Genomic DNA, 22,571 nt, shown 5'->3' with positions numbered 1-22,571 from the left:
GGTTGTATTTCAAGACGACATACTTATCATGGGCAGGGACACTGACTCCCATCTCCGTAATTTGGAGGAAGTACTAAAGCGGTTGGATCGGGTAGGCCGACGAATCAAGAAATCCAAGTGACTGTTTTATGCACCCGAGGTTGAATTTTTGTGCAGAAGGATTGCCGCTGATGGAATCCGCCCAACAGAGTCCAAAACAGAAGCAATTCGCCTGGCACCCAGGCCCCGGAATGTCTCAGAACTGCGCGCCTTTCTCGGGCTATTCAATTACTTTGGGAACTTTATGTAGAACTTAAGCACGCTGCTGGAGCCTCTCCACGTGCTACTCAGGAAGTGGTGCGATTGGTTTTGTGGGGACGCCCAGGAACGCGCCTTCAATAAGGCACGCAAACTTCTGTGTTCCAACAGTGTTTTGACTTTCTTTGACCCAGGTAAAAAGCTAGTTCTCACATGCGATGCGTCAGCGTATGGGGTCGGGTGCGTTTTGCAACATGTCAATAGTGCGGGCAAATTACAACCCATAGCTTATGCCTCCTGGTCACTTTCGCGGGCGGAGCGCGGGTACAGAATGGTAGAGAAGGAGGCGATCGCGTGCGTGTACGGTGTCAAAAAGATGCACCAATACCTTTTCGGGGCGAAGTTCACGTTAGAAACCAACCACAAGCCCCTCACGTCCCTTCTATCCGAGAGCAAAGCAATAAACACCAACGCCTTGGCGCGAATTCAACGGTGGGCACTCATGCTGGCGTCTTACGATTACACCATAAGGCACAGACCAGGCACAGACAACTGTGCCGACGCGCTCAGCAGGCTACCCCTGGCGACCACGGAAGGGTCTGACAAACAGGACTGTGAGATAGTCATGGCAATCAATGCCTTTGAGTCCACAGGTTCGCCCATGATGGCTCGCCAAATCAGAGCCTGGACGGCCAGCGAGCCCACGTTATCCTTAGTAAAAAGATGTGTCCTAACCGCAGAGGCTCGCGATGCCTGCCCGAGGAATTAAAACCCTTTCACAGGCGCATGCATGAGCTATCACTACAAGCAGACTGCCTGATGTGGGGCAGCCGAGTAGTCATGCCTCTGCGAGGCAGAGAGGCATTTGTCCGGGAGCTCCACTGCAAGCACCCGGGGATCGTTCTCATGAAGGCCATAGCCAGATCCCACGTCTGGTGGCCTGGTATTGACTCAGACTTGGAGCTCTGCGTCCGAAGGTGCACCATTTGTGCCCAACTCAGCAATGCCCCCAGGGAGGCTCCACTGAGCCCCTGGCCCTGGCCTACCAAACCGTGGTCGCGGGTGCACGTAGACTATGCGGGCCCATTCATGGGCAAAATGTTCCTCGTAGTTGTAGATGCATTTACAAAGTGGATCGAATGCACCATTTTAAACTCGAGCACAACCTCTACCACTGTAGAGAGCCTCGCAACCATGTTTGCAACGCATGGAATCCCGGACATATTGGTCAGTGACAATGATCCATGCTTCACCAGCGCAGAATTCCAAGACTTTATAATTGACCACAGCATAAATCACGTAAAGACGGCACCGTTCAAGCCGGCCTCCAACGGCCAGGCGGAGAGAGCAGTGCAAATCATTAAACAAGGCATGCTTAAAATCCAAGGTCCCACGCTGCAGGGTCGCCTGTCGCGACTGCTGCTGGCATACAGATCTCGTCCGCACTCATTGACTGGGATCCCCCCGCGCAACTGTTGATGAAAAGTACTTTAAAAACAAGGCTCTCATTAATCCTCCCAGACATGCACAAAATCATTGAGGCAAAGCGCCATAAGCTGACTGAGTACCATGACAGAAATTCGAGGGGGAGATAGAATGAGATAGGGGACAAAGTGTTTGTACTAAACTATGGCAGGGGTCCCAAATGGCTTGCAGGGACAGTAACAGGCAAGGAAGGAAACAGGCTACTAGTAGTACAAATGAACAATGGCAAAACCTGCCGGAGGCATGTAGACCAAGTCAAAAGCAGATTTACCAACAATACTGTGGAACCAGAGGCAGACTACAATGTGGAACTCGCACCACACCTGGTGGACAGACAGAGGGAACAACCTGAGGAAAGGGCAATCCCAACAGACAGCCCAGGCGAGTCAACAACAATCACACCAATCGAAACAGACAGCACAGGCGAGGTACCAGCAACCACACCCAAAGAAAAACAGACACCAAGGCAAACAACTGAACCATAATTCAGACGCTCCACGCGAGAGCGTAGACCACCTGAGAGACTGAACCTATAAAGACAATAAGACCTTGGGGGAAGGTGGTCATGTATCTTACATTATTATATATTACTGTATCCTAACATGCTATACATGACTGTAATAAGATATGACCTGTAACCACCAGCATACCTTACCACCAGGGGTGCACTTGCAAGAGACAGGTATATAAGGACAGGTCTCAGGCAAGTGCAGCATTCCAGAGCTGTGAAATAAAGGTGCAGGTCCAGAGTGACCTTGACTTCACTACATGCCTCGTGTGAATCTGTACTGAGGGGACAGGACTTTACACTGAGTCCACGGCCAGATCAGCCATGATCTTGTTGAATGGCGGAGCAGGCTCGAGGGGCTAGATGGCCTACTCCTGTTCCTAATTCTTATGTTCTTATGTTCTAAAGCATCTTAGTTATCAGGATAGGTTAAAAGAGTTGGGACTCTTTTCCTTAGACTTAAGCGTAGAATTAAGGGGGATATCATTAAGGTTTACAAGATAATGAAGGGAATAGATAGTGTTCCAGCTGACCATTTATATCAATTAAATAGGTTATACAGGAGCAGGGGGCACAAATTTAAGTTGTATAGGGCTAGATCTAGGTTAGATGTCAGGAGCTGGTTCTTTTCACAGAGAATAGTAGACCTCTGGAACAAGCTGCTGTTTCATGTGGTGGATGCAGACTCACTGAATTCCTTCAAATGAAAGGTTGGAGCGTCGGCCAGCAGAATCGCTCCCTCACCAAAACACAGGAGCTCAGGATCCATTCCACCCACCCCCCTGCCACCCCCCGCCCTCCGAACTTCTTTTAAAGCTGCTGTATAGCCTCTGGATTTTCATCCCTTATGTAAGTGGCTGGCAGTTCAGTTCGGCTTCCACCCCGCCCCACCCGCACCCCCGGGCTTCTTTTGTGTCCGGGCGAGGGAGTGATTCTGCCGGCCATCGCTCCGACCCTCGAGCCCGGTGAAGAAACGTTCGGTGGTGGCACGGGACTTTGAAAAAATCAAAAATTAAAGAATTGCATTCGACTTCCATTTTCTCCCTTTTGACTTTGAAACAATTAAGATTTATGATGCATATTCTTTGCCTTCTTGACTCCCTCCAAAATTTCGCCTAAAAACAATGGCATCTTTCTGCGACAATTTTTTAATGTGCGCTGCTTTTTCTTAAGTGCCCAGAAAGTTTTTTGGGAGTGGTCACATACGCCATCCTAGGAAAAATGTAAGTTGGCCAAACTTGCTTAAATCTGAAAAACTGGCGCAGACATCAGGTTACAAAAACCTGATGCAAAAACATCCTAACCTAAAATAATCCTACCTAACTGAGTTACGCTGGCACAGGAACTTGGAGGAAACTTGGAGATTTTAATTTACTCCCAAAAAGCGGTGCACGCCAAAAAAATGGTGCAGATAACTGGGGAAGATTGAGCCCATTATTGTCCCAGTCACTTTCTGGTAAGATAAAATCTCCAACTACTATAGTTGGACAATGACTAGTCACCATCCTTATCTCATCCCATAGTTCCAGATCAAGGCTTTTCCATAGCCTGGAGGTTTAGAGCATACCTCCAATAATAGTTTACCTCTGTTATGATCAATCAATTCCACCCAAAGTGATTCCGTGTCTGTCCTTTCCTTTGTTTATATCTTGATAGAAATTAGAAAACATTGCAATTACTAATAGGGGTATTCAACATTTAGGAAGGATAAACAGAAAGGAAAAGGAGGTGGGGTAGCATTGCTGGTTAAAGAGGAAATTAATGCAATAGTAAGGAAGGACATTAGCTTGGATGATGTGGAATCGGTATGGGTGGAGCTGCTGAATACCAAGGGGCAGAAAACACTAGTGGGAGTTGTGTACAGACCACCAAACAGTAGTAGTAAGGTTGGGGACAACATCAAACAAGAAATAAGGGATGCATGCAATAAAGGTACAGCAGTTACCATGGGTGACTTTAATCTACATATTGATTGGGCGAACCGAACTGGTAGCAATGCGGTGGAGGAGGATTTCCTGGAGTGTATTAGGGATGGTTTTCAAGACCAATATATCGAGGAACCAACCAGGGAGCTGGCCATCCTAGACTAGGTGATGTGTAATGAGAAAGGACTAATTAGCAATCTTGTTGTGCGAGACCCCTTGGGGAAGAGTGACCATAACATGGTAGAATTCTTTATTACGATGGAGAGTGACACAGTTAATTCAGAAACTAGGGTCCTGAAATTAAGGAAAGGTAACTTCGATGGTTTGAGGTGTGAATTGGCTAGAGTAGACTGGCAAATGATACTTAAAGGATTGACAGTGGATAGGCAATGGCAAACATTTAAAGATCATATGGATGAACTTCAGCAATTGTACATCCCTATCTGGAGTAAAAATAAAATGGGGAAGGTGGCTCAACCGTGGCTAACAAGGGAAATTAAGGATAGTGTTAAATCCAAGGAAGAGTCATATAACTTGGCCAGAAAAAGCAGCAAACCTGAAGACTGGGAGAAATTTAGAATTCAGCCGAGGAGGACAAAGGGTTTAGTTAAGACGGGGAAAATAGAGTATGAGAAGCTTGCCAGGAACATAAAAACTGACTGCAAAAGCTTCTATAGATATGTGAAAAGAAAAAGATTAGTGAAGACAAACATAGGTCCCTTGCAATCGGATTCAGGTGAAATTATAATGGGGAACAAAGAAATGGCAGACCAATTGAACAAATACTTTGGTTCTGTCTTCACGAAGGAAGACACAAATAAGCTTCCGAAAGTACTCGGGGACCGAGGGTCTAGTGAGAAGGAGGAACTGAAGGATATCCTTATTAGGTGGGAAATTGATGGGATTGAAGGCCGATAAATCCCCGGGGCCTGATCGTCTGCATCCCAGAGTACTTAAGGAAGTCGCCCTAGAAATAGTGGATGCATTGGTGATCATTTTCCAACAGTCTATCGACTCTGGACCAGTTCCTATGGACTGGAGGGTAGCTAATGTAACACCACTTTTTAAAAAAGGGAGGGAGAGAGAAAGCGGGTAATTAGAGACCGGTTAGCCTGACATCAGTGGTTGGGAAAATGTTGGAATCAATTATTAAGGATGAAATAGCAGCGCATTTGGAAAGCAGTGACAGGATCAGTCCAAGTCAGCATGGATTTATGAAAGGGCAATCTTCTGGAATTCTTTGAGGATGTAATTAGTAGAGTGGACAAGGGAGAACCAGTGGATGTGGTGTATTTGGACTTTTAAAAGGCTTTTGGCAGCGTCCCACACAAGAGATTGGTGTGAAAAATCAAAGCACATGGTATTGGGGTTAATATACTGACGTGGATAGAGAACTGGTTGGCAGACACGAAGCAGAGAGTCAGGATAAACGGGTCCTTTTCAGAAGGGCAGGCAGTGACCAGTGGAGTGCCGCAGGGCCCAGTGCTGGGACCCCAGCTCTTTACAATATACATCAATGATTTAGATGAAGGAATTGAGTTTAATATCTCCAAGTTTGCAGATGACACTAAACTGGGTGGCAGTGTGAGCTGTGAGGGGGATGCTAAGAGGCTGCAGGGTGACTTAGACAGATTAGGTGAGTGAGCAAATGCATGGCAGATGCAGTATAATGTAGATAAATGTGAGGTTATCCACTTTGGGGGCAAAAACACGAAGACAGAATATTATCTGAATGGTGGCAGATTAGGAAATGAGGAGGTGCAACGAGACCTAGGTGTCTTGGTTCATCAGTCATTGAAAGCTGGCATACAGGTGCAGCAGGCGGTGAAGAAGGCAAATGGTATGTTGGCCTTCATAGCTAGGGGATTTGAGTTTTGGAGCAGGAAGGTCTTACTGCAGTTGTACAGGGCCTTGGTGAGGTCTCACCTGGAATATTGTGTTCAGTTTTGGTCTCCTAATCTGAGGAAGGACATTCTTGCTATTGAGGGAGTGCAGTGAAGGTTCATCAGACTAATTCCCGGGATGGCAGGACTGACATATGAGGAGAGACTGGATCGACTGGGCCTGTATTCACTGGAGTTTAGAAGGATGAGAGGGGATCTCGTAGAAACGTATAAACTTCTGACGGGACTGGACAGGTTAGATGCGGGAAGAATGTTTCCGATGTTGAGGAAGTCCAGAACCAGGGGACATAGTCTTAGGATAAGGGACAGGCCATTTAGGACCGAGATGAGGAGAAACTTCTTCACTCAGAGAGTTGTTAACCTGTGGAATTCCCTGCCGCAGAGATGCCAGTTCACTGGATATATTCAAGAGGGAGTTAGATATGGCCCCTTCGGCTAAAGGGATCAAGGGGTATGGAGAGAAAGCAGCAAAGGGGCACTGAGGGATTGATCAGCTATGATCTTAGCAAATGGTTGTGCAGACTTGAAGGGCCAAATGGCCTGCTCCTGCACCTATTTTCTATGTTTCTATGTTTCTGTCAGACATCAAGGCAAAGAAATAACTTGCATGTGATTGGGATCAAAAGTCTGCAATGTTTGCAGTGCATTTAGGGTGTGATTAGAGTGGGCACGTTGGATTTTGAGGTTGGCCCCAGTTCTGCCATGTGTTTGACACATTTTGACTGTGCCAGAGTTTGCTGAGCCATTTGGAGGCAGGCAGTTTTTGTGTCTGCCCAATTTCCAGATGCTGTTAGCAAAAGAAGAGAGAATTCCCAACAGTTCGACTTCTGTTGCTCCAGTATCATATACGCATGCATGAAGTTTTTTTCTACTCCATGGAAAATTGAATCATACCATATTATAGAGACAGTACAGATTTGTAGAACATCAGAAATCGGTCAGATTAAATACTTACACCAGTTAAAACCTAATCACTAAATTGATATATTTCATTACAAATTATTTTCATAAAACCATACAGCCCATCATGTCTAAGCCGGCTCTTTGAAAGAACTATGCAATTAACCCCACTCCCCTGCTCTTTTCCCATAACGCTGCAGGTGTTTTCTTTTTCCAATATAGATCCAATCCCCTTTTGAAAGTTATTATTGAATCTGCTTCCACCACCCCTCCAGGTAATGCATTCCAGATCATCATAACTTGTTGCATAAAACTATTTTTCATTTCCTCCAAGGATTTTTCTCAATTATCGTAAATCTGTGTCCTCTGGTTACCGACCCCCCTGCCAGTGGAAACAGTTTCTTCCTATCTACTCTATTAAAATTGCTCATAATTTTGAACACCTCTATTAAATCTCTCCTTAAACTTCTCTGCTCTAAGGAGCACAATTCCAGCTACTCCAGTCTCTCCACATAACTAAAGTCTCTCATCCCTGGAATCATTCTGGTAAATCTCCTCTGCACCCTCTCCAAGGCCTTAACATCCTTCTTAAAGTGTGCTGCCCAGAATTGGACCCTCACTGTGGCTGAACCCGTGCTTTATAAAGGTTTAGCATAACCTCCTTGCTTTTGTGCTCTATGCCTTTATTTATAAAGTAAAAGGATCCAGTATGCTTTTTTAACATCTTGCTCTCCCTGTCCTGCCACCTTCAAAGATTTGTGTCTGTGAACCCTGGTAAAACATTTTTGCATTGCAGGTTCTATTGTGGAGAGGCTTATTTGCACTGTGCTTCTGACTGATTGGCACTCCATTATCACATGACCTGATTATTGATGGTACTCTTGGAGGATAAGCCACACTCAGAAGTTTCTCTGGAGTGTGTAATTGGAACCGCCCAGCCCAAGTTCTGAGTGACCTTGCAAAATGTAATTCGAGCCATTTTGACTTCAGAATCATCTGCAAGCAGTCACAGAGAGGATAGAACTCCCAGCAAAGGCTTCCCAAACTCCTGTCCCACCCGAAGTGCATGCATCTCAAAGCCGAAGTTCCTTACCCCAGTACAGGTGCATGATCTTGCCGCCCCCGCCCTGCCATAGATGGGGCATTGTGTGTGGGTCACTGATTGTTAACAGGCTTATTGATTATGAGTGAATAGTGACAGTGTCATGATTTCCGGATTTCATCCACTGTGGTGTAAAAGGGATTGGAAGTACGTGATACGTCTTCCCTGAATTCCCTCCGATCCCCCTTCCCGCTTCCCCATCTCTCTCACCCACCCCATGTCTTTCCCTCCCCCCGCCCGTCTCTTTTTCCTCCCGTGTCCCTCTCTCTCTTCCCCCCACACATGTCTCTTGCTCTCTTCTCCCCTCCGTGTCTCTCTCTCTCTCTCCCCCATGTCTCTCTCTCTCTCCCCCCATGTCTCTCTCTCTCCCACCGTGTCTCGCTCTCTCTCTCCCCCCATGTCTCTCTCTCTCCCCCCATGTCTCTCTCTCTCCCCCCGTGTCTCGCTCTCCCCCCCATGTCTCTCTCTTTCCTCCCCCCGTGTCTCTCTCTCCTCCCACCGTGTCTCTCTCTCCCCCCCATGTCTCGCTCTCTCCTCCCCCCCGTGTCTCGCTCTTCCCCCCACACATGTCTCGCTCTCCCTCCGCCCGTGTCTCTCTCTCCCCCCCGTGTCTCTCTCTCCTCCCCCCGTGTCTCTTTCTCTCCCTCCCCCCCGTGTCGCTCTCTCCCCCCCCCCGTGTCGCTCTCCCTCCCCCGTGTCTTGCTCTTCCCCCCACACATGTCTCGCTCTCCCCCCGTCCCTGTCTCCCCCCCCCCCCGTGTCTCTCGCTCTCCCCCTACTCGGCGCCTCTCCCCCCCACCACCTGTCGCCTCTCTCCCCCGCCCTCTCTCTCCCACTAGCTCCGATGTTTTCTCTCCCACAGAAGCCTTCAATAATGCAAAGGCTGGAAGCAATGTTTCAGCAGCAGACTAAATGCGGACTCGTCAGGGCCTCACTTCCGGTTCCAGTTCCGGGTCCGATGAGTCTGCGCATGTGCGAGAAGTGTCGGGGGCGGAGTCCAGAGGTCGCTGGCGCTGAAAAACCACAGTGCATATAGACACTCTGTTCTATTATAGTAAAGCATTAGATTGTCGACTGCGGAAGGCCACTGGTTCAGAATGTCAGCTAATATTTGCATTTCCTGTTACCTGACAGGAAGAGTTTGAGTGTCAGTCAGGTGATATGGATGTTGGTTGGGGAAAGACTCTGAGTAAATACAGAAAGTGCTGGAATACTCAGCAGGTCAGGCAGCATTTGTAGAGAGAGAAACAGAGTGAACATTTCAGGTCGATTACTTTTTGAAATGTTAACTTTGTTTCTTTCTGCACAGATGTTGCCTGACCTGCTGAGCATTTCCAATACTTTGTTTATATTTCGGTTTTCCAGCATCCGTAGTATTTTGCTCTTGTTAAAGTTCTGAGTAGTTTTGTGATGTAGAACATACTTTTATTGGAAACCTACATCTTATTGTTTACTTAGGTGTCCAAAGACCTTAAATCGACTGTAACAAAAGCATTTGGAATCTTTGAGTCCAAGCTTGAATTTGACCTTCATGAAAAGAGGTAAGAATCCAGAATCACAAGGTAAATACTGATGAGGACGGCCATTTAGCGCACCTTATCTCATCCATCTTATAAACTTACAAATCCCCAATCACAGCCTTCAACCGTCTCTTACATTGCCAGATTTTCAGAGGAAAGCTCTGCTCTCAGCATAGAGTCTCACATGATTGCAGCACAGATTGGAGAATCAGGCACGGAGGTTAGCACATTCAGTTTGTGCACTTCCGATTCTCCAGGCATTGAAACGATGGCTGGAAAATCCAGATTGATGACCTCTTCATTATTGCCATTCAAAAATGACACAAATCTGTAAGAACCTCTGCTGGTAAGGAATAGCGGTGAAATCTCTATACTAATTTCTAATTGGCAACGTGAAGCTAAAATCAAACCCTTTTAATCAAACCCTTCATATATTAAGTTTAAATATTAGAGTAATGTTTACCCCCAAGTAATTAGAAATATTATGTGTACTATTTGGGATCAAACCCCCTCTCTCGGATTATGTGTGACAAAAGCTTTTCCTGTGGAATAGTGGAATTTAAAATTCTGCCCACAATTTATTTCCATGAGACAAAAGTAAATTTGGGGGGATGTAATCTATGACTCATAGATAATGTAGGTATAACCAAATTACGTAACTTAGGGTCATATTTTCTTCTGTTCTCAAAAAAAGTGTTTAATGCCCTTTTTTCCCATGAATTAAAACCTGCTAAAAAGTGGCAGATACGTGCTGTTTTCAAACATGCAATCTCATTGAACAACAACTTGTATTTATATAGAACCTTTAACGTAGTGAAACGTTCCAAGGCGCTTCACAGAAGTATTATGCGCGAAAGATTTGACACCGATCCGCATAAGTAGAAATTAGTGCAGGTGATCAAAAGCTTGGTCAAAGAGGTGTGTTTCAAGGAGCATCTTCAAGGTGGAAAGAGAGGTAGATAGGCGGGGAGGTTTTGGCCGGGAGTTCCAGAGCTTGGGGCCTAGGCAACAGAAGGCACGTCCACAATTGGTTGAGCAATTATAATCAGGGATGCTCAGGAGGGCAGAATTAGAGGAGCACAGACATCTCTGCAGGGTTGTGGGGCTGGAGGAGATTACAAAGATAGGGTGGGGTGAGGCTATGGAGGGACTTGAAAATAAGGATGAGAATCATAAAATTAGGCATTGCTTAACTGGAAGGCATAGTAGGTCAGCGAGCACAGGGATAATGGGTGAGTGGGACTTGGTGCGAGTTAGGACACGGGCAGCCGAGTTTTGGAACACCTCTAGTTTATGTAAGGTAGAATGTGGGAGGCCAGCCAGGAGTGCGTTGGAATAGTCAAGTCTAGAGGTAACAAAGGCATGGTGAGTGCTTCAGCAGCGGAAAGGCTGAGGCAAGGGCAGAGACGGGCGATGTTACGGAGGTGGAAATAGGCGGTCTTAGTTATGCTGCGGATATGTGGCCGAAAGTTCATTTCAGGGTCAAATATAGCACCAAGGTTGCGAACAATCTGGTTCAGCCTCAGACAGGAGCTGGGGAGGGGGATGGAGTCAGTGTCTAGGGAACGGAGTTTGTGGTGGGGTCTGAAAAGAATAGCTTCGGCCTTCCCAATATTCAATTTGAGAAAATTTCTGCTCATCCAGAACTGGATGTCGGACAAGCAATCTGACAATTTAGAGACCGTGGACGGGTCGAGAGAACTGATAGTGAGGTTGAGATGGATGTCATCAGAGTACAGGTGGAAACTGACGCTGTGTTTCTGGATGATGTCATCAAGGGGCAACATGTAGATGAGAAATAGGAGGAGGCCAAGGATAGCTCCTTGGGGGACACCAGAGGTAACGATGCAACACAAATTTATTTGTGGGAGCGACAAAAAAAGCCATTCATGGTGCAATTATAGGAATAAATCCTGTAACATTTCTCAGTTAATGAGTCACTTAATTGGTACAAATTATGCAAATGTTGGTAATCCAGCTAAAGAGGTGAAAAATTTCTCAGAAACACTGAGCAGCAACTTTGAAAAGCTCCTTTTTCCTGTGAGATTCCCAAATACTGGTGAATTGTGTAATGGAGAAATGTCAGACCTTTTAGTGCCGAAGACGGGTAATCATGCTGCAGAGGAGGCAAGTATGGCAATATGTCTCTAACCACCAACACCACAGACCATGAGCTGAATTGGACCAGACACATCAACACCTTGGCTACAAGAGTACACAAAGGCTGGTTACTCTGCAACGAATGGCTCATCTTCTGATCCCTCAAAGCCTATCCATCATTGGGAAGGTACTTCCTCCTTGAAATTGGTTTTCTTTTTATCGTGCCATGGAATTGCTTTTTTACATAGAAACATAGAAAATATGTGCAGGAGTAGGCCATTCGGCCCTTCGAGCCTGCACCGTCATTCAATGAGTTCGTGGCTGAACATGCAACCTCAGTACCCCATTCCTGCTTTCTCGCCATACCCCTTGATCCCCCTAGTAGTAAGGACTACATCGAACTCCTTTTTGAATATATTTAGTGAATTGGCCTCAACAACTTTCTGTGGTAGAGAATTCCACAGGTTCACCACTCTCTGGGTGAAGAAGTTTCTCCTCATCTCGGTCTTAAATGGCTTACCCCTTATCCTTAGACTGTGACCCCTGGTTCTGGACTTCCCCAACATTGGGAACATTCTTCCTGCATCTAACCTGTCTAAACCCGTCAGAATTTTAAACGTTTCTATGAGGTCCCCTCTCATTCTTCTGAACTCCAGTGAATATAAGCCCAGTTGATCCAGTCTTTCTTGGTATGTCAGTCCCGCCATCCCGGGAATCAGTCTGGTGAACCTTCGCTGCACTCCCTCAATAGCAAGAATGTCCTTCCTCAAGTTAGGAGACCAAAACTGTACACAATACTCCAGGTGTGGCCTCACCAAGGCCCTGTACAACTGTAGCAACACCTCCCTGCCCCTGTACTCAAATCTCTTCGCTATGAAGGCCAACATACCATTTGCTTTCTTAACCGCCTGCTGTACCTGCATGCCAACCTTCAATGACTGATGTACCATGACACACAGGTCTCGTTGCACCTCCCCTTTTCCTAACCTGTCACCATTCAGATAATAGTCTGTCTCTCTGTTTTTACCACCAAAGTGGATAACCTCACATTTATCCACATTATACTTCATCTGCCATGCATTTGCCCACACACCTAACCTATCCAAGTCACTCTGCAGCCTCATAGCATCCTCCTCGCAGCTCACACTGCCACCCAACTTAGTGTCATCCGCAAATTTGGAGATACTACATTTAATCCCCTCGTCCAAATCATTAATGTACAATGTAAACAGCTGGGGCCCTAGCACAGAACCTTGCGGTACCCCACTAGTCACTGCCTGCCATTCTGAAAAGTACCCATTTACTTCTACTCTTTGCTTCCTGTCTGACAACCAGTTCTCAATCCATGTCAGCACATTACCCCCAATCCCATGTGCTTTAACATTGCACATTAATCTCTTGTATGGGACCTTGTCGAAAGCCTTCTGAAAGTCCAAATATACCGTCCAAATATACCGCATCAACTGGTTCTCCCATGTCCACTCTACTGGAAACATCCTCAAAAAATTCCAGAAGATTTGTCAAGCATGATTTCCCTTTCACAAATCCATGCTGACTTGGACCTATCATGTCACCTCTTTCCAAATGCGCTGTTATGACATCCTTAATAATTGATTCCATCATTTTTATATTATATCAGCCGAGTTTTGTCGTGACAGCACTCATGAGTGCGTGTTGGGCACATGGTTCTCTGAATTGTACCACAGGTTGGTAGGGTATGGGTTTGCCTCCACAATTTCATAATGTAAATTTTTAATCTCACAGACCAATGCCACACGATATCCAGCTGGACAGTGATTCAGGTCAACATTACAGATAAGCAGGCGGATATACTTCCCACACAACTACATGTGTGGGAAGTGTATCCACCTGCAGCACCTGACAGACTGCATTGCGGCACTGGAGCTGCGGGTGGATTTACTCTGGAGTATCCACGATGCTGAGAATGACGTGAATAGCATGTTTCGTGAGTTGACCACACCGCAGGTAAAGTGTACACACCCTGATAGGGGATGGGTGGCCAACAGGAAGAGCAGTGGAAGGAAGGTAGTGCAGGGGGCCCCTGCGGTCATCCCCCTGCAAAACAGATACATCGCTTTGGGTACTATTGAGGGGGATGACTCATCAGGGGAGAGCAGCAGCAGCCAAGTCCATGGCACTGTGGCTGGCTCTGCTGCACAGGAGGGGAGAGCTAGAGTGATAAGGGATTCAATTGTAAGGGGAATAGATAGACGTTTCTGCGGCTGCAATTGAGACTCCAGCTTGGTATGTTGCCTCCCTGGTGCAAGGGTCAAGGATGTCTCGGAGCGGGTGCAGGACATTTTGAAAAGGGAGGGTGAACAGCCAGTTGTCGTGGTCTATATCGGTACCAACGATATAGGTAAAAAACGGGATAAGGTCCTACAAGCTGAATTTAGGGAGCTATGAGTTAAATTAAAAAGTAGGACCTCAAAGGCAGTAATTTCAGGATTGCTACCAGTGCCACGTGCTAGTCAGAGCAGGAATCACAGGATAGTTCAGATGAATATGTGGCTAGAGGAGTGGTGTAGAAGGGAGGGATTCAAATTACTGGGACATTGGAACCAGTTTTGGGGGAGGTGGGACCAGTACAAACCGGACGGTCTGCACCTGGGCAGGATTGGAACCAATGTCCTAGAGGGAGTGTTTGCTAGTGCTGTTGGGGAGGAGTTAAACTAATATGGCAGGGGGATGGGAATTTATGCAGGGAGACAGAGGGAAGTAAAATAGGGGCAGAAGCAAAAGATAGAAAGAAGAAAAGTAAAAGTGGAGGGCAGAGAAACCCAAGGCAAAAATCAAAAAGGGCCACATTACACCAAAATTCTAAAAGGGAAAAGTGTGTTAACAAGACAAGCCTAAAGGCTCTGTGCCTCAATGCGAGGAGTATTCATAATAAGGTGGACGAATTAACTACACAGGCAGCAATTAATGAATATGATACCATTGGCATCATGGAGGCATCGCTCCAGAGTGACCAAGGCTGGCAACTCAACATCCAGGGGTATTCAACATTCAGGAAGGATAGACAGAAAGGAAAAAGAGGTCGGGTAGCGTTGCTGGTGAAAGAGGAAATTAACACAATAGTAAGGAAGGACATTAGCCTGGATGATGTGGAATCTGTATGGGTGGAGCTGCGGAATACCAAAGGCCAGAAAACGCGAGTGGGAGTTGTGTACTGACCACCAAACAGTAGTAGTGAGGTTGGGGACAGCATCAAACAAGAAATTAGGGGTGCATGCAATAAAGGTACAGCAGTTATCATGGGCGACTTTAATCTACATACAGATTGGGCTAACCAAACTGGTAGCAATACGATGGAGGAGGATTTCCTTCAGTGTATTAGAGATGGTATTCGAGACCAATATGTCGAGGAACCAACTAGAGGGCTGGCCATCCTAGACTGGGTGATGTGTAATGAGAAAGGACTAATTAGCAATCTTGTTGTGCGAGGCACCTTGGGTAAGAGTGAGCATAATATGGTAGAATTCTTTATTAAGATGGAGAGTGACAGTGTTAATTCAGAGACTCGGGTTCTGAACTTAAGTAAAGGTAACTTCGATGGTATGAGATGTGAATTGGCTAGGATAGACTGGCAAATTATACTTAGAGGGTTGACGGTGCATAGGCAATGGCAAACATTTAAAGATCACATGGATGAATTTCAATAATTGTACATCCCTGTCTGGAGTAAAAATAAAACAGGGAAGGTGGCTCAATCGTGGCTAACAAGGGAAATTAATAATAGTGTTAAATCCAAGAAAGAGGCATATAAATTGGCCAGAAAATGCAGCTGAGAACTGGGAGAAATTTAGAATTCAGCAGAGGAGGACAAAGGGTTTAATTAGGAGGGGGAAAATAGAGTATGAGAGGAAACTCGCCAGGAACATAAAAACTGACTGCAAAAGCTTCTATAGTTATGTGAAGAGAAAAAGATTAGTGAAGGCAAACGTAGGTCCCTTGCAGTCAGATTCAGGTGAATTTGTAATGGGGAACAAAGAAATGGTGGACCAGTTGAACAAATACTTTGGTTCTGTCTTCACGAAGGAAGACACAAATAATCTTCCGGAAGTACTAGGGGACCAAGGATCTATTGAGAAAGAGGAACTGAAGGATATCCTTATTCGGCGGGAAATTGTGTGAGGAAAATTGATGGGATTGAAATCCCAGGGGCATGATAGTCTGCATCCCAAAGTACTTAAGGAAGTGGCCATAGAAATAGTGGATGCATTGGTGATTATTTTCCAACATTCTATCGACTCTGGATCAGTTCCAATGGACTGGAGGGTAGCTAATGTAACACCACTTTTTAAAAAGGGAGGGAGAGAGAAAACGGGTAATTATAGACCGGTTAGCCTGACATCAGTAGTGGGAAAAATGTTGGAATCAATTATTAAAGATGAAATAACAGCACATTTAGAAAGCAGTGACAGGATCGGTCCAAGTCAGCATGGATTTGTGAAGGGGAAATCATGCTTGACAAATCTTCTGGAATTCTTTAAGGATGTAACTAGTAGCGTGGACAAGGGAGAACCAGTGGATGTGGTGTATTTGGACTTTCAAAAGTCTTTTGACAAGGTCCCACACAAGAGATTGGTGTACAAAATTAAAACACATGGTATTGGGGGTAATGTACTGACGTGGATAGAAAACTGGTTGGCAGACAGGAAGCAGAGAGTCAGAATAAACGGGTCCTTTTCAGAATGGCAGGCTGTGACTAGTGGGGTACCGCAAGGTTCAGTGCTGGGACCCCAGCTATTTACAATATACATTAATGATTTGGATGAAGGACTTGAGTGTAATATGTCCAAGTTTGCAGATGACACTAAACTGGGTGGCCTTGTGAGCTGCAAGGAGGACGCTAAGAGGCTGCAGGGTGAATTGGACAGGTTAGGTGAGTGGGCAAATGCATGGCAGATGCAGTATAATGTGGATAAATGTAAGGTTATCCACTTTGGGGGCAAAAACACGAATGCAGAATATTATCTGAATGGCAGCAGATTAGGAAAAGGGGAGGTGCAACAAGACCTGGGTGTCATGGTACATCAGTTATTGAAAGTTGGCATGCAGGTACAGCAGGCGGTGAAGAAGGCAAATGGTATGTTGGCCTTCATAGCTAGGGGTTTTGAGTATAGGAGCAGGGAGGTCTTACAGCAATTGTACAGGGCCTTGGTAAGGCCTCACCTGGAATATTGTGTTCAGTTTTGGTCTCCTAATCTGAGGAAGGATGTTCTTGCTATTGAGGGAGTGCAGCGAAGGTTCACCAGACTGATTCCCGGGATGGCTGGTCTGACATATGAGGAGAGACTGGATCGACTGGGCCTTTATTCACTGGAGTTTAGAAGGATGAGAGGAGATCTCATAGAAACATATAAAATTCTGACGGGACTGGACAGGTTAGATGCAGGAAGAATGTTCCCGATGTTGGGAAAGTCCAGAACCAGGGGACACAGTCTAAGGATAAGGGGTAAGCCATTTAGGACTTAAATGAAGAGAAACTTCTTCACTCAGAGAGTTGTTAAGCTGTGGAATTCCCTACCGCAGAGAGTTGTTGATGCCAGTTCGTTGGATATATACAAGAGGGAGTTAGAAGTGGCCCTTATGGCTAAAGGGATCAAGGGGTATGGAGAGAAAGCAGGAAAGGGGTACTGAGGTGAATGATCAGCCATGATCTTATTGAATGGTAAGTACTGTCTCGAAGGGCCGAATGGCATACTCTCGCACCTATTTTCTATGTTTTTATGGTTCTAATTCCATTCTTCTCAGCTGCAGCCTGAAAACCTTTGCTCTACATTACATTTTCCAGCTTACATATTGCCTGGTATCTGAGTAATTCTGAAAGTTTGGAGATGGCAATATGAAAGCTTAAAACAAATTAAACATGTAAATAATTCCAAAACCACAACACCCAAATTCTTTACAAAATATAGCTTTGTTTTCTCTTTGGTTTGTTTCTATCTATATATTTTCAAATCGGTCAGAGGGACGATTTTGCCAATGGGGGAAAGTTGGGTGCAGGCGGCATTGGTGGTGTGCACTGTAAGTGGTTTTGCCCCTGGTGGTTTCGAATCACCCCTCTTACAGTATTTCTAGACACAGGTGTTATAGTCGTGAACAGTAATATACAGTCACATACAAATCTTTTCGGTCGCCACCATCACAATGCTTTTATTCAAGTTAAAACACACCTGCACCCAGTAAAAAGATACCCTGGTAATGTAATACAAACAAACACAGTACAACACACAGTCTGGCCTGTCTAAAAAGACCCATAACGCGAAGTACCCATATCTGAAACACCCCTGCTCAGATTCAAAATAGCACCACTGGATCTGTGCAACAGAATGTGCATACGCTTATGATCCTTGCAAAAACCTCCCCACTAAAACCCCTAAAGCTTGATTGGACACATGACACCCTTTCACACTATGCGGTGGTCTTAAAGATGTGTGGACTGGGGTAAATGCTCACCAATTACCCTTCTGGCTTACTCGCTGCTTCTCCCGCTGAGGCGTATCTTCTGGGTCTTCAAGTCCAGTTTCAAGGTCAGCTTCCCAGTCGAAGTAGCAAGGCTCTCTGGTGTTTCTTCTCTCCATCCCAGATGGAGTGCTCAGTCCTTGTGCATTACAAGCAGGCTTAAGAGAGGGGGAGAGAGAGAGAGATGGCAGCCAAAACTGCCTCTCTTATACTTGCAAAAATGCTCCTTTTTACGCCAAAAGTCCACCTGTACTTCCCCTGAGGCTGTCCAACTGAAAAGCAAACTCAAGTCTGTGGCTTGTTCATTTGTCAACTGGGCTGTACCACGATGTGTGGCTCCGATGGGTCTGTGGTCGAATAACTTTCCTTTGTCTTTCGATGGCCTGAAAACGCAGCCACTTTGCTTAATGTCGCATTGATTGCTTCCCATTCCATGACAAAAGGCACCCATCAACCATGATGTTCCTGCTTTTAGCCATTCTCATTCCCGCCCAGCTGATGTGTATTCAAGTTAAACATGTTTGGACCTGCCCCAGGTCAGTGCTGTCTGCTCTCTGCAGTAACAGAAAATGTTACCAAGCAATTTAAGTTTTTGCTGTCGATGTTTGCTGAATCTTATAGCACTCCCAGCTGCAGCCCACCCTCTGACAGCAATCTTCCATTAATGGGCTTGTTAAGCCCGCCCTGCGAGGTTCCCAACCAATTAACAGGAAGCTGGTCTGATGATGTCATCTAATGACATATCATCAGCTGGTTTTCTTAAAGGGACCATGGCCACATTCATTTTGACAGTTCTTCTGTCAGTGTTCTACAGCATTGAACTGCTGCAAACACTGAGAAACACTGCACAAAGGTATACGGCTGGACCCAGGCTCTCCCATGACTCCCTCCAGATGCTTATAGAGGGAGTCACAGCACGCAGAGAGGTTCTCTTCCCTTCCAATGTATGGAAAAGACCTCTCCAGGACACCAACGCAGCCACATTGCACAGGAGGGCACAAGCAGGGATGTCGTCAGGTGCTGGTTACAGTGGCACAAACCTTTCAATGATCTTAGTGGATCACGAAACGTTACTGCAAAGCCAAACTCAGCCTCATCCTGCTGTGCCATTCATCACATCCCCATCACTCTGCATTCCGTACCCTACTCCTGCACAAACTTACTCACACCAATTTACCTTGCACCTCCACCCATCCCGCTATCCACATTATCACTTCCCCATCTCACTAGCCACCATTCACTCTCATCCTCATCCTTGTCCAATCATACCAACTAATAACTCGCAAGGCTAGGCACTTGGGTTTTAGCCAATCTTCATGTAAAGTTTCTGCTAATGTGTTGTCAAACATTGAAATCTTTATTTTGAACACTTCGTGTTCTTGGACAGATTTGTGTGCACCTTTGGAAGTGGCTTAGTGAGTTGTAGTGAATGGTAAGACATAACGGTACCTTTCACAATGGTGATGAGTGTGAAAGGAATGGTTTGGGCATTGCAGGAATGCTCTATGGAGCTGGTGTGGGGCCAAGGTGCACAGCATCAAATGAAGTAAATGTAGCCATGGTGTGGCCATCCCTGGCAGCAATGTGGTTGGGTGCTGATGCCCCGTGTTCTGTGCAGCACCAGGTGATTGCGGAGAAGGTTGGTGTTATTGTTGGCGACGCTCGTGTGCCTGGTGATTTTGGTGTTGGTGCTGATCGTGGTGGGATTCCATGGACCAAGGTGAGATTTTTTCAAGGGCACCAATGCTGTTGGAGTAGATGGCAGGTGAGGTTGAAATGACAGAAGAGATCTGTCAATGGTAAGAGAGATTGTTCCAAGGAGATGACAGTGAATGGACAGTTCACTGCAAACACTTCCAACTGCATTCGGCTCAAAAGTTTCTTCCAATTCCTGAAGGCTTCAGATTCTGACATTGGAAAGTGAACAGCTGTGAAATTATAGCTTTTGTCCCACTTCTTCAGCTGTCAACTTGCCAAAGCAATAGAGTCATTGAGAACCTGACTCCACTTACCCCTGCCGTGTTCCCCGAGGCACGGCAAACCCGTCAGAAGGTTGGTAAGATTGTAAGTGCCTGCTTTAAATGCTCTTAAGTAGCATTCAATTACCCCTTAACGACTTTAATTAACTGACTTGCCGCTTGCTGTCAGGTCTGTGATCCGCACGCAGACTTGTCAGGTCAGAAACTCACACAGAGGCAGGTTTAGAGCAGGATCCCGACCCGCTGTCAATCAGAGCCGCCTCCAAATCTGCACTCGCAGGGCTGGGAAGATGCCGGCCAGGGTATGGGTGTTGCACTACATGCTCTATTTGAATCATTGTCGTGGAGTATTTAAAATAAATACTCAACACCAGATCTGGGTTTGAAGATTCAAATAGTCTTTATTTTACACCGGTGGGGAACTTGCCTGCTGGTTGTCTGTTGCCAGGCCTCTCCAATGATACAAAGTTCCAAGAAACCTTTTATACACTTAATGATACATGTCAGCCTCGTGCACGGCCCCCCTGTGCCGTTTAATTGGCCCAAAGCCCGTGTGCACAATTGTTGCTTGACAAATTCCCTTTCGCATCACACAATCAGTCGCCTTTGTCTCATACTAAATGGAGTTTTTCCAACATGAAACTTTTGACCTCTTGCCCTGTTTAGCTGCCCTTCTGGACCTCCTGTGGTTCAACAGTTTGGCTATTTGTGGTTCAATAGTTTGGCCTCCTGTGGTTCAACAATTTGGCCTCCTGTAATTCTTAACCCTTTAATTATAACAGAGCTCAAAAGCCCCACTTCATACTTTACACTATGTTTTAAATAATTTTGTAAAGAAGCTGTCATCTAGTTTTTGCATAAAGCAAAAGGAAATAACACACATCTATCCAGCCTTACCTGCCAACCTACTTATAGTTTATTTATGGGTAAACAGATATGTTAATTACGATCTGATCATTAATAAACTTAAATTCTGTCCTGTAATGCTCCCCTTTCATTATGTAAAATATGCTAACTCAATTTATTTTTCATTTTAGATGGAAGTCCTTCAGAGGAAAGATTAGAATTCAGGGCAAGAATCCAAAGCCAAGAATATGGCAGCTGGTGACCACATCTCTGAAAAATGAATTAAAGATAAAGCAATTTGAGGAAAACAAAGAATTAAAGTCTGACTTCAGCAATATGATCAAAATGGTATGTTAGAATTTCATATTTAGAACTAAAATTTCCACTTGGTGGGAACACTCTTACTATCACGAGCTGGTTGTGTAGTAACTGGGAAAACCAACATCCAGTGATGTCATCCGACCCCATTCATTTTTTGACTGGGCTTAATCCTTCAATTAGACATCTTGGGGGTAATATACTGACGTGGATAGAAAACTGGTTGGCAGACAGGAAGCAGAGAGTCGGGATAAACGGGTCCTTTTCAGAATGGCAGGCAGTGACTAGTGGAGTGCCGCAGGGCTCAGTGCTGGGACCCCAGCTCTTTACAATATATATATTAATGATTTAAATGATGGAATTGAGAGTAATATCTCCAAGTTTGCAGATGACATGAAACTGGGTGGTGCTGTGAGCTGTGAGGAGGACGCAAAGAGGCTGCAGGGTGACTTGGACAGGTTAGGCGAGTGGGCAAATACATGGCAGATGCAGTATAATGTGGATAAATGTGAGGTTATCCACTTTGGGGGCCTTTATACACTGGAGTTTAGAAGGATGAGAGGGGATCTCATAAAAACATATAAGATTCTGACGGGACTGGACAGGTTAAATGCGGGAAGAATGTTCCCGATGTTGGGGAAGTCCAGAACCAGGAGACGCAGGATAAGGGGCAGGCCATTTAGGACTGAGATGTGGAGAAACTTCTTCACTCTGAGAGTTGTTAACCTGTGGACATCCCTGCCGCAGAGAGTTGTTGATGCCAGTTCATTGGATATATTCAAGAGGGAGTTAGATATGGCTCTTATGGCTAAAGGGATCAAGGGGTATGGAGAGAAAGCAGGAAAGGGGTACTGAAGGAATGATCAGCCATGATCTTATTGAATGGTGGTGCAGGCTTGAAGGGCCGAATGGCCTGCTCCTGCACCTATTTTCTATGTTTCCTCATTCACTAGTGAATGCTTGCTTAATAAAATCTCTGAGCGGGAGTTTAGTTAAGTTGCATCCTACTTGCTAATAAGGGCCTGCAGTAGTATTGAAGGATTTCCAAATCTTTGGGCAGAAATCTCACCCAGCATTACTTCCACCCGTTTACATTGCACATTAAAGGTAAGCTGTATGTGGAAGGGAGTTCTTAATGTGACAGAGAGGTTTGCTTGGGTTTTTGGGGAGGGTTGTTATCTTTTGTTTTTATCAGAACAGGTATGGTGTTTATGTTGATAGGAAAGCAGCCAAATGAATGTTTTGAAAATCACCA

Source organism: Pristiophorus japonicus, chromosome 2 (assembly GCF_044704955.1).
Source record: "Pristiophorus japonicus isolate sPriJap1 chromosome 2, sPriJap1.hap1, whole genome shotgun sequence".
NCBI classification, from domain to species: Eukaryota; Metazoa; Chordata; class Chondrichthyes; family Pristiophoridae; genus Pristiophorus; species Pristiophorus japonicus.
This window is presented reverse-complemented; position numbering follows the sequence as displayed.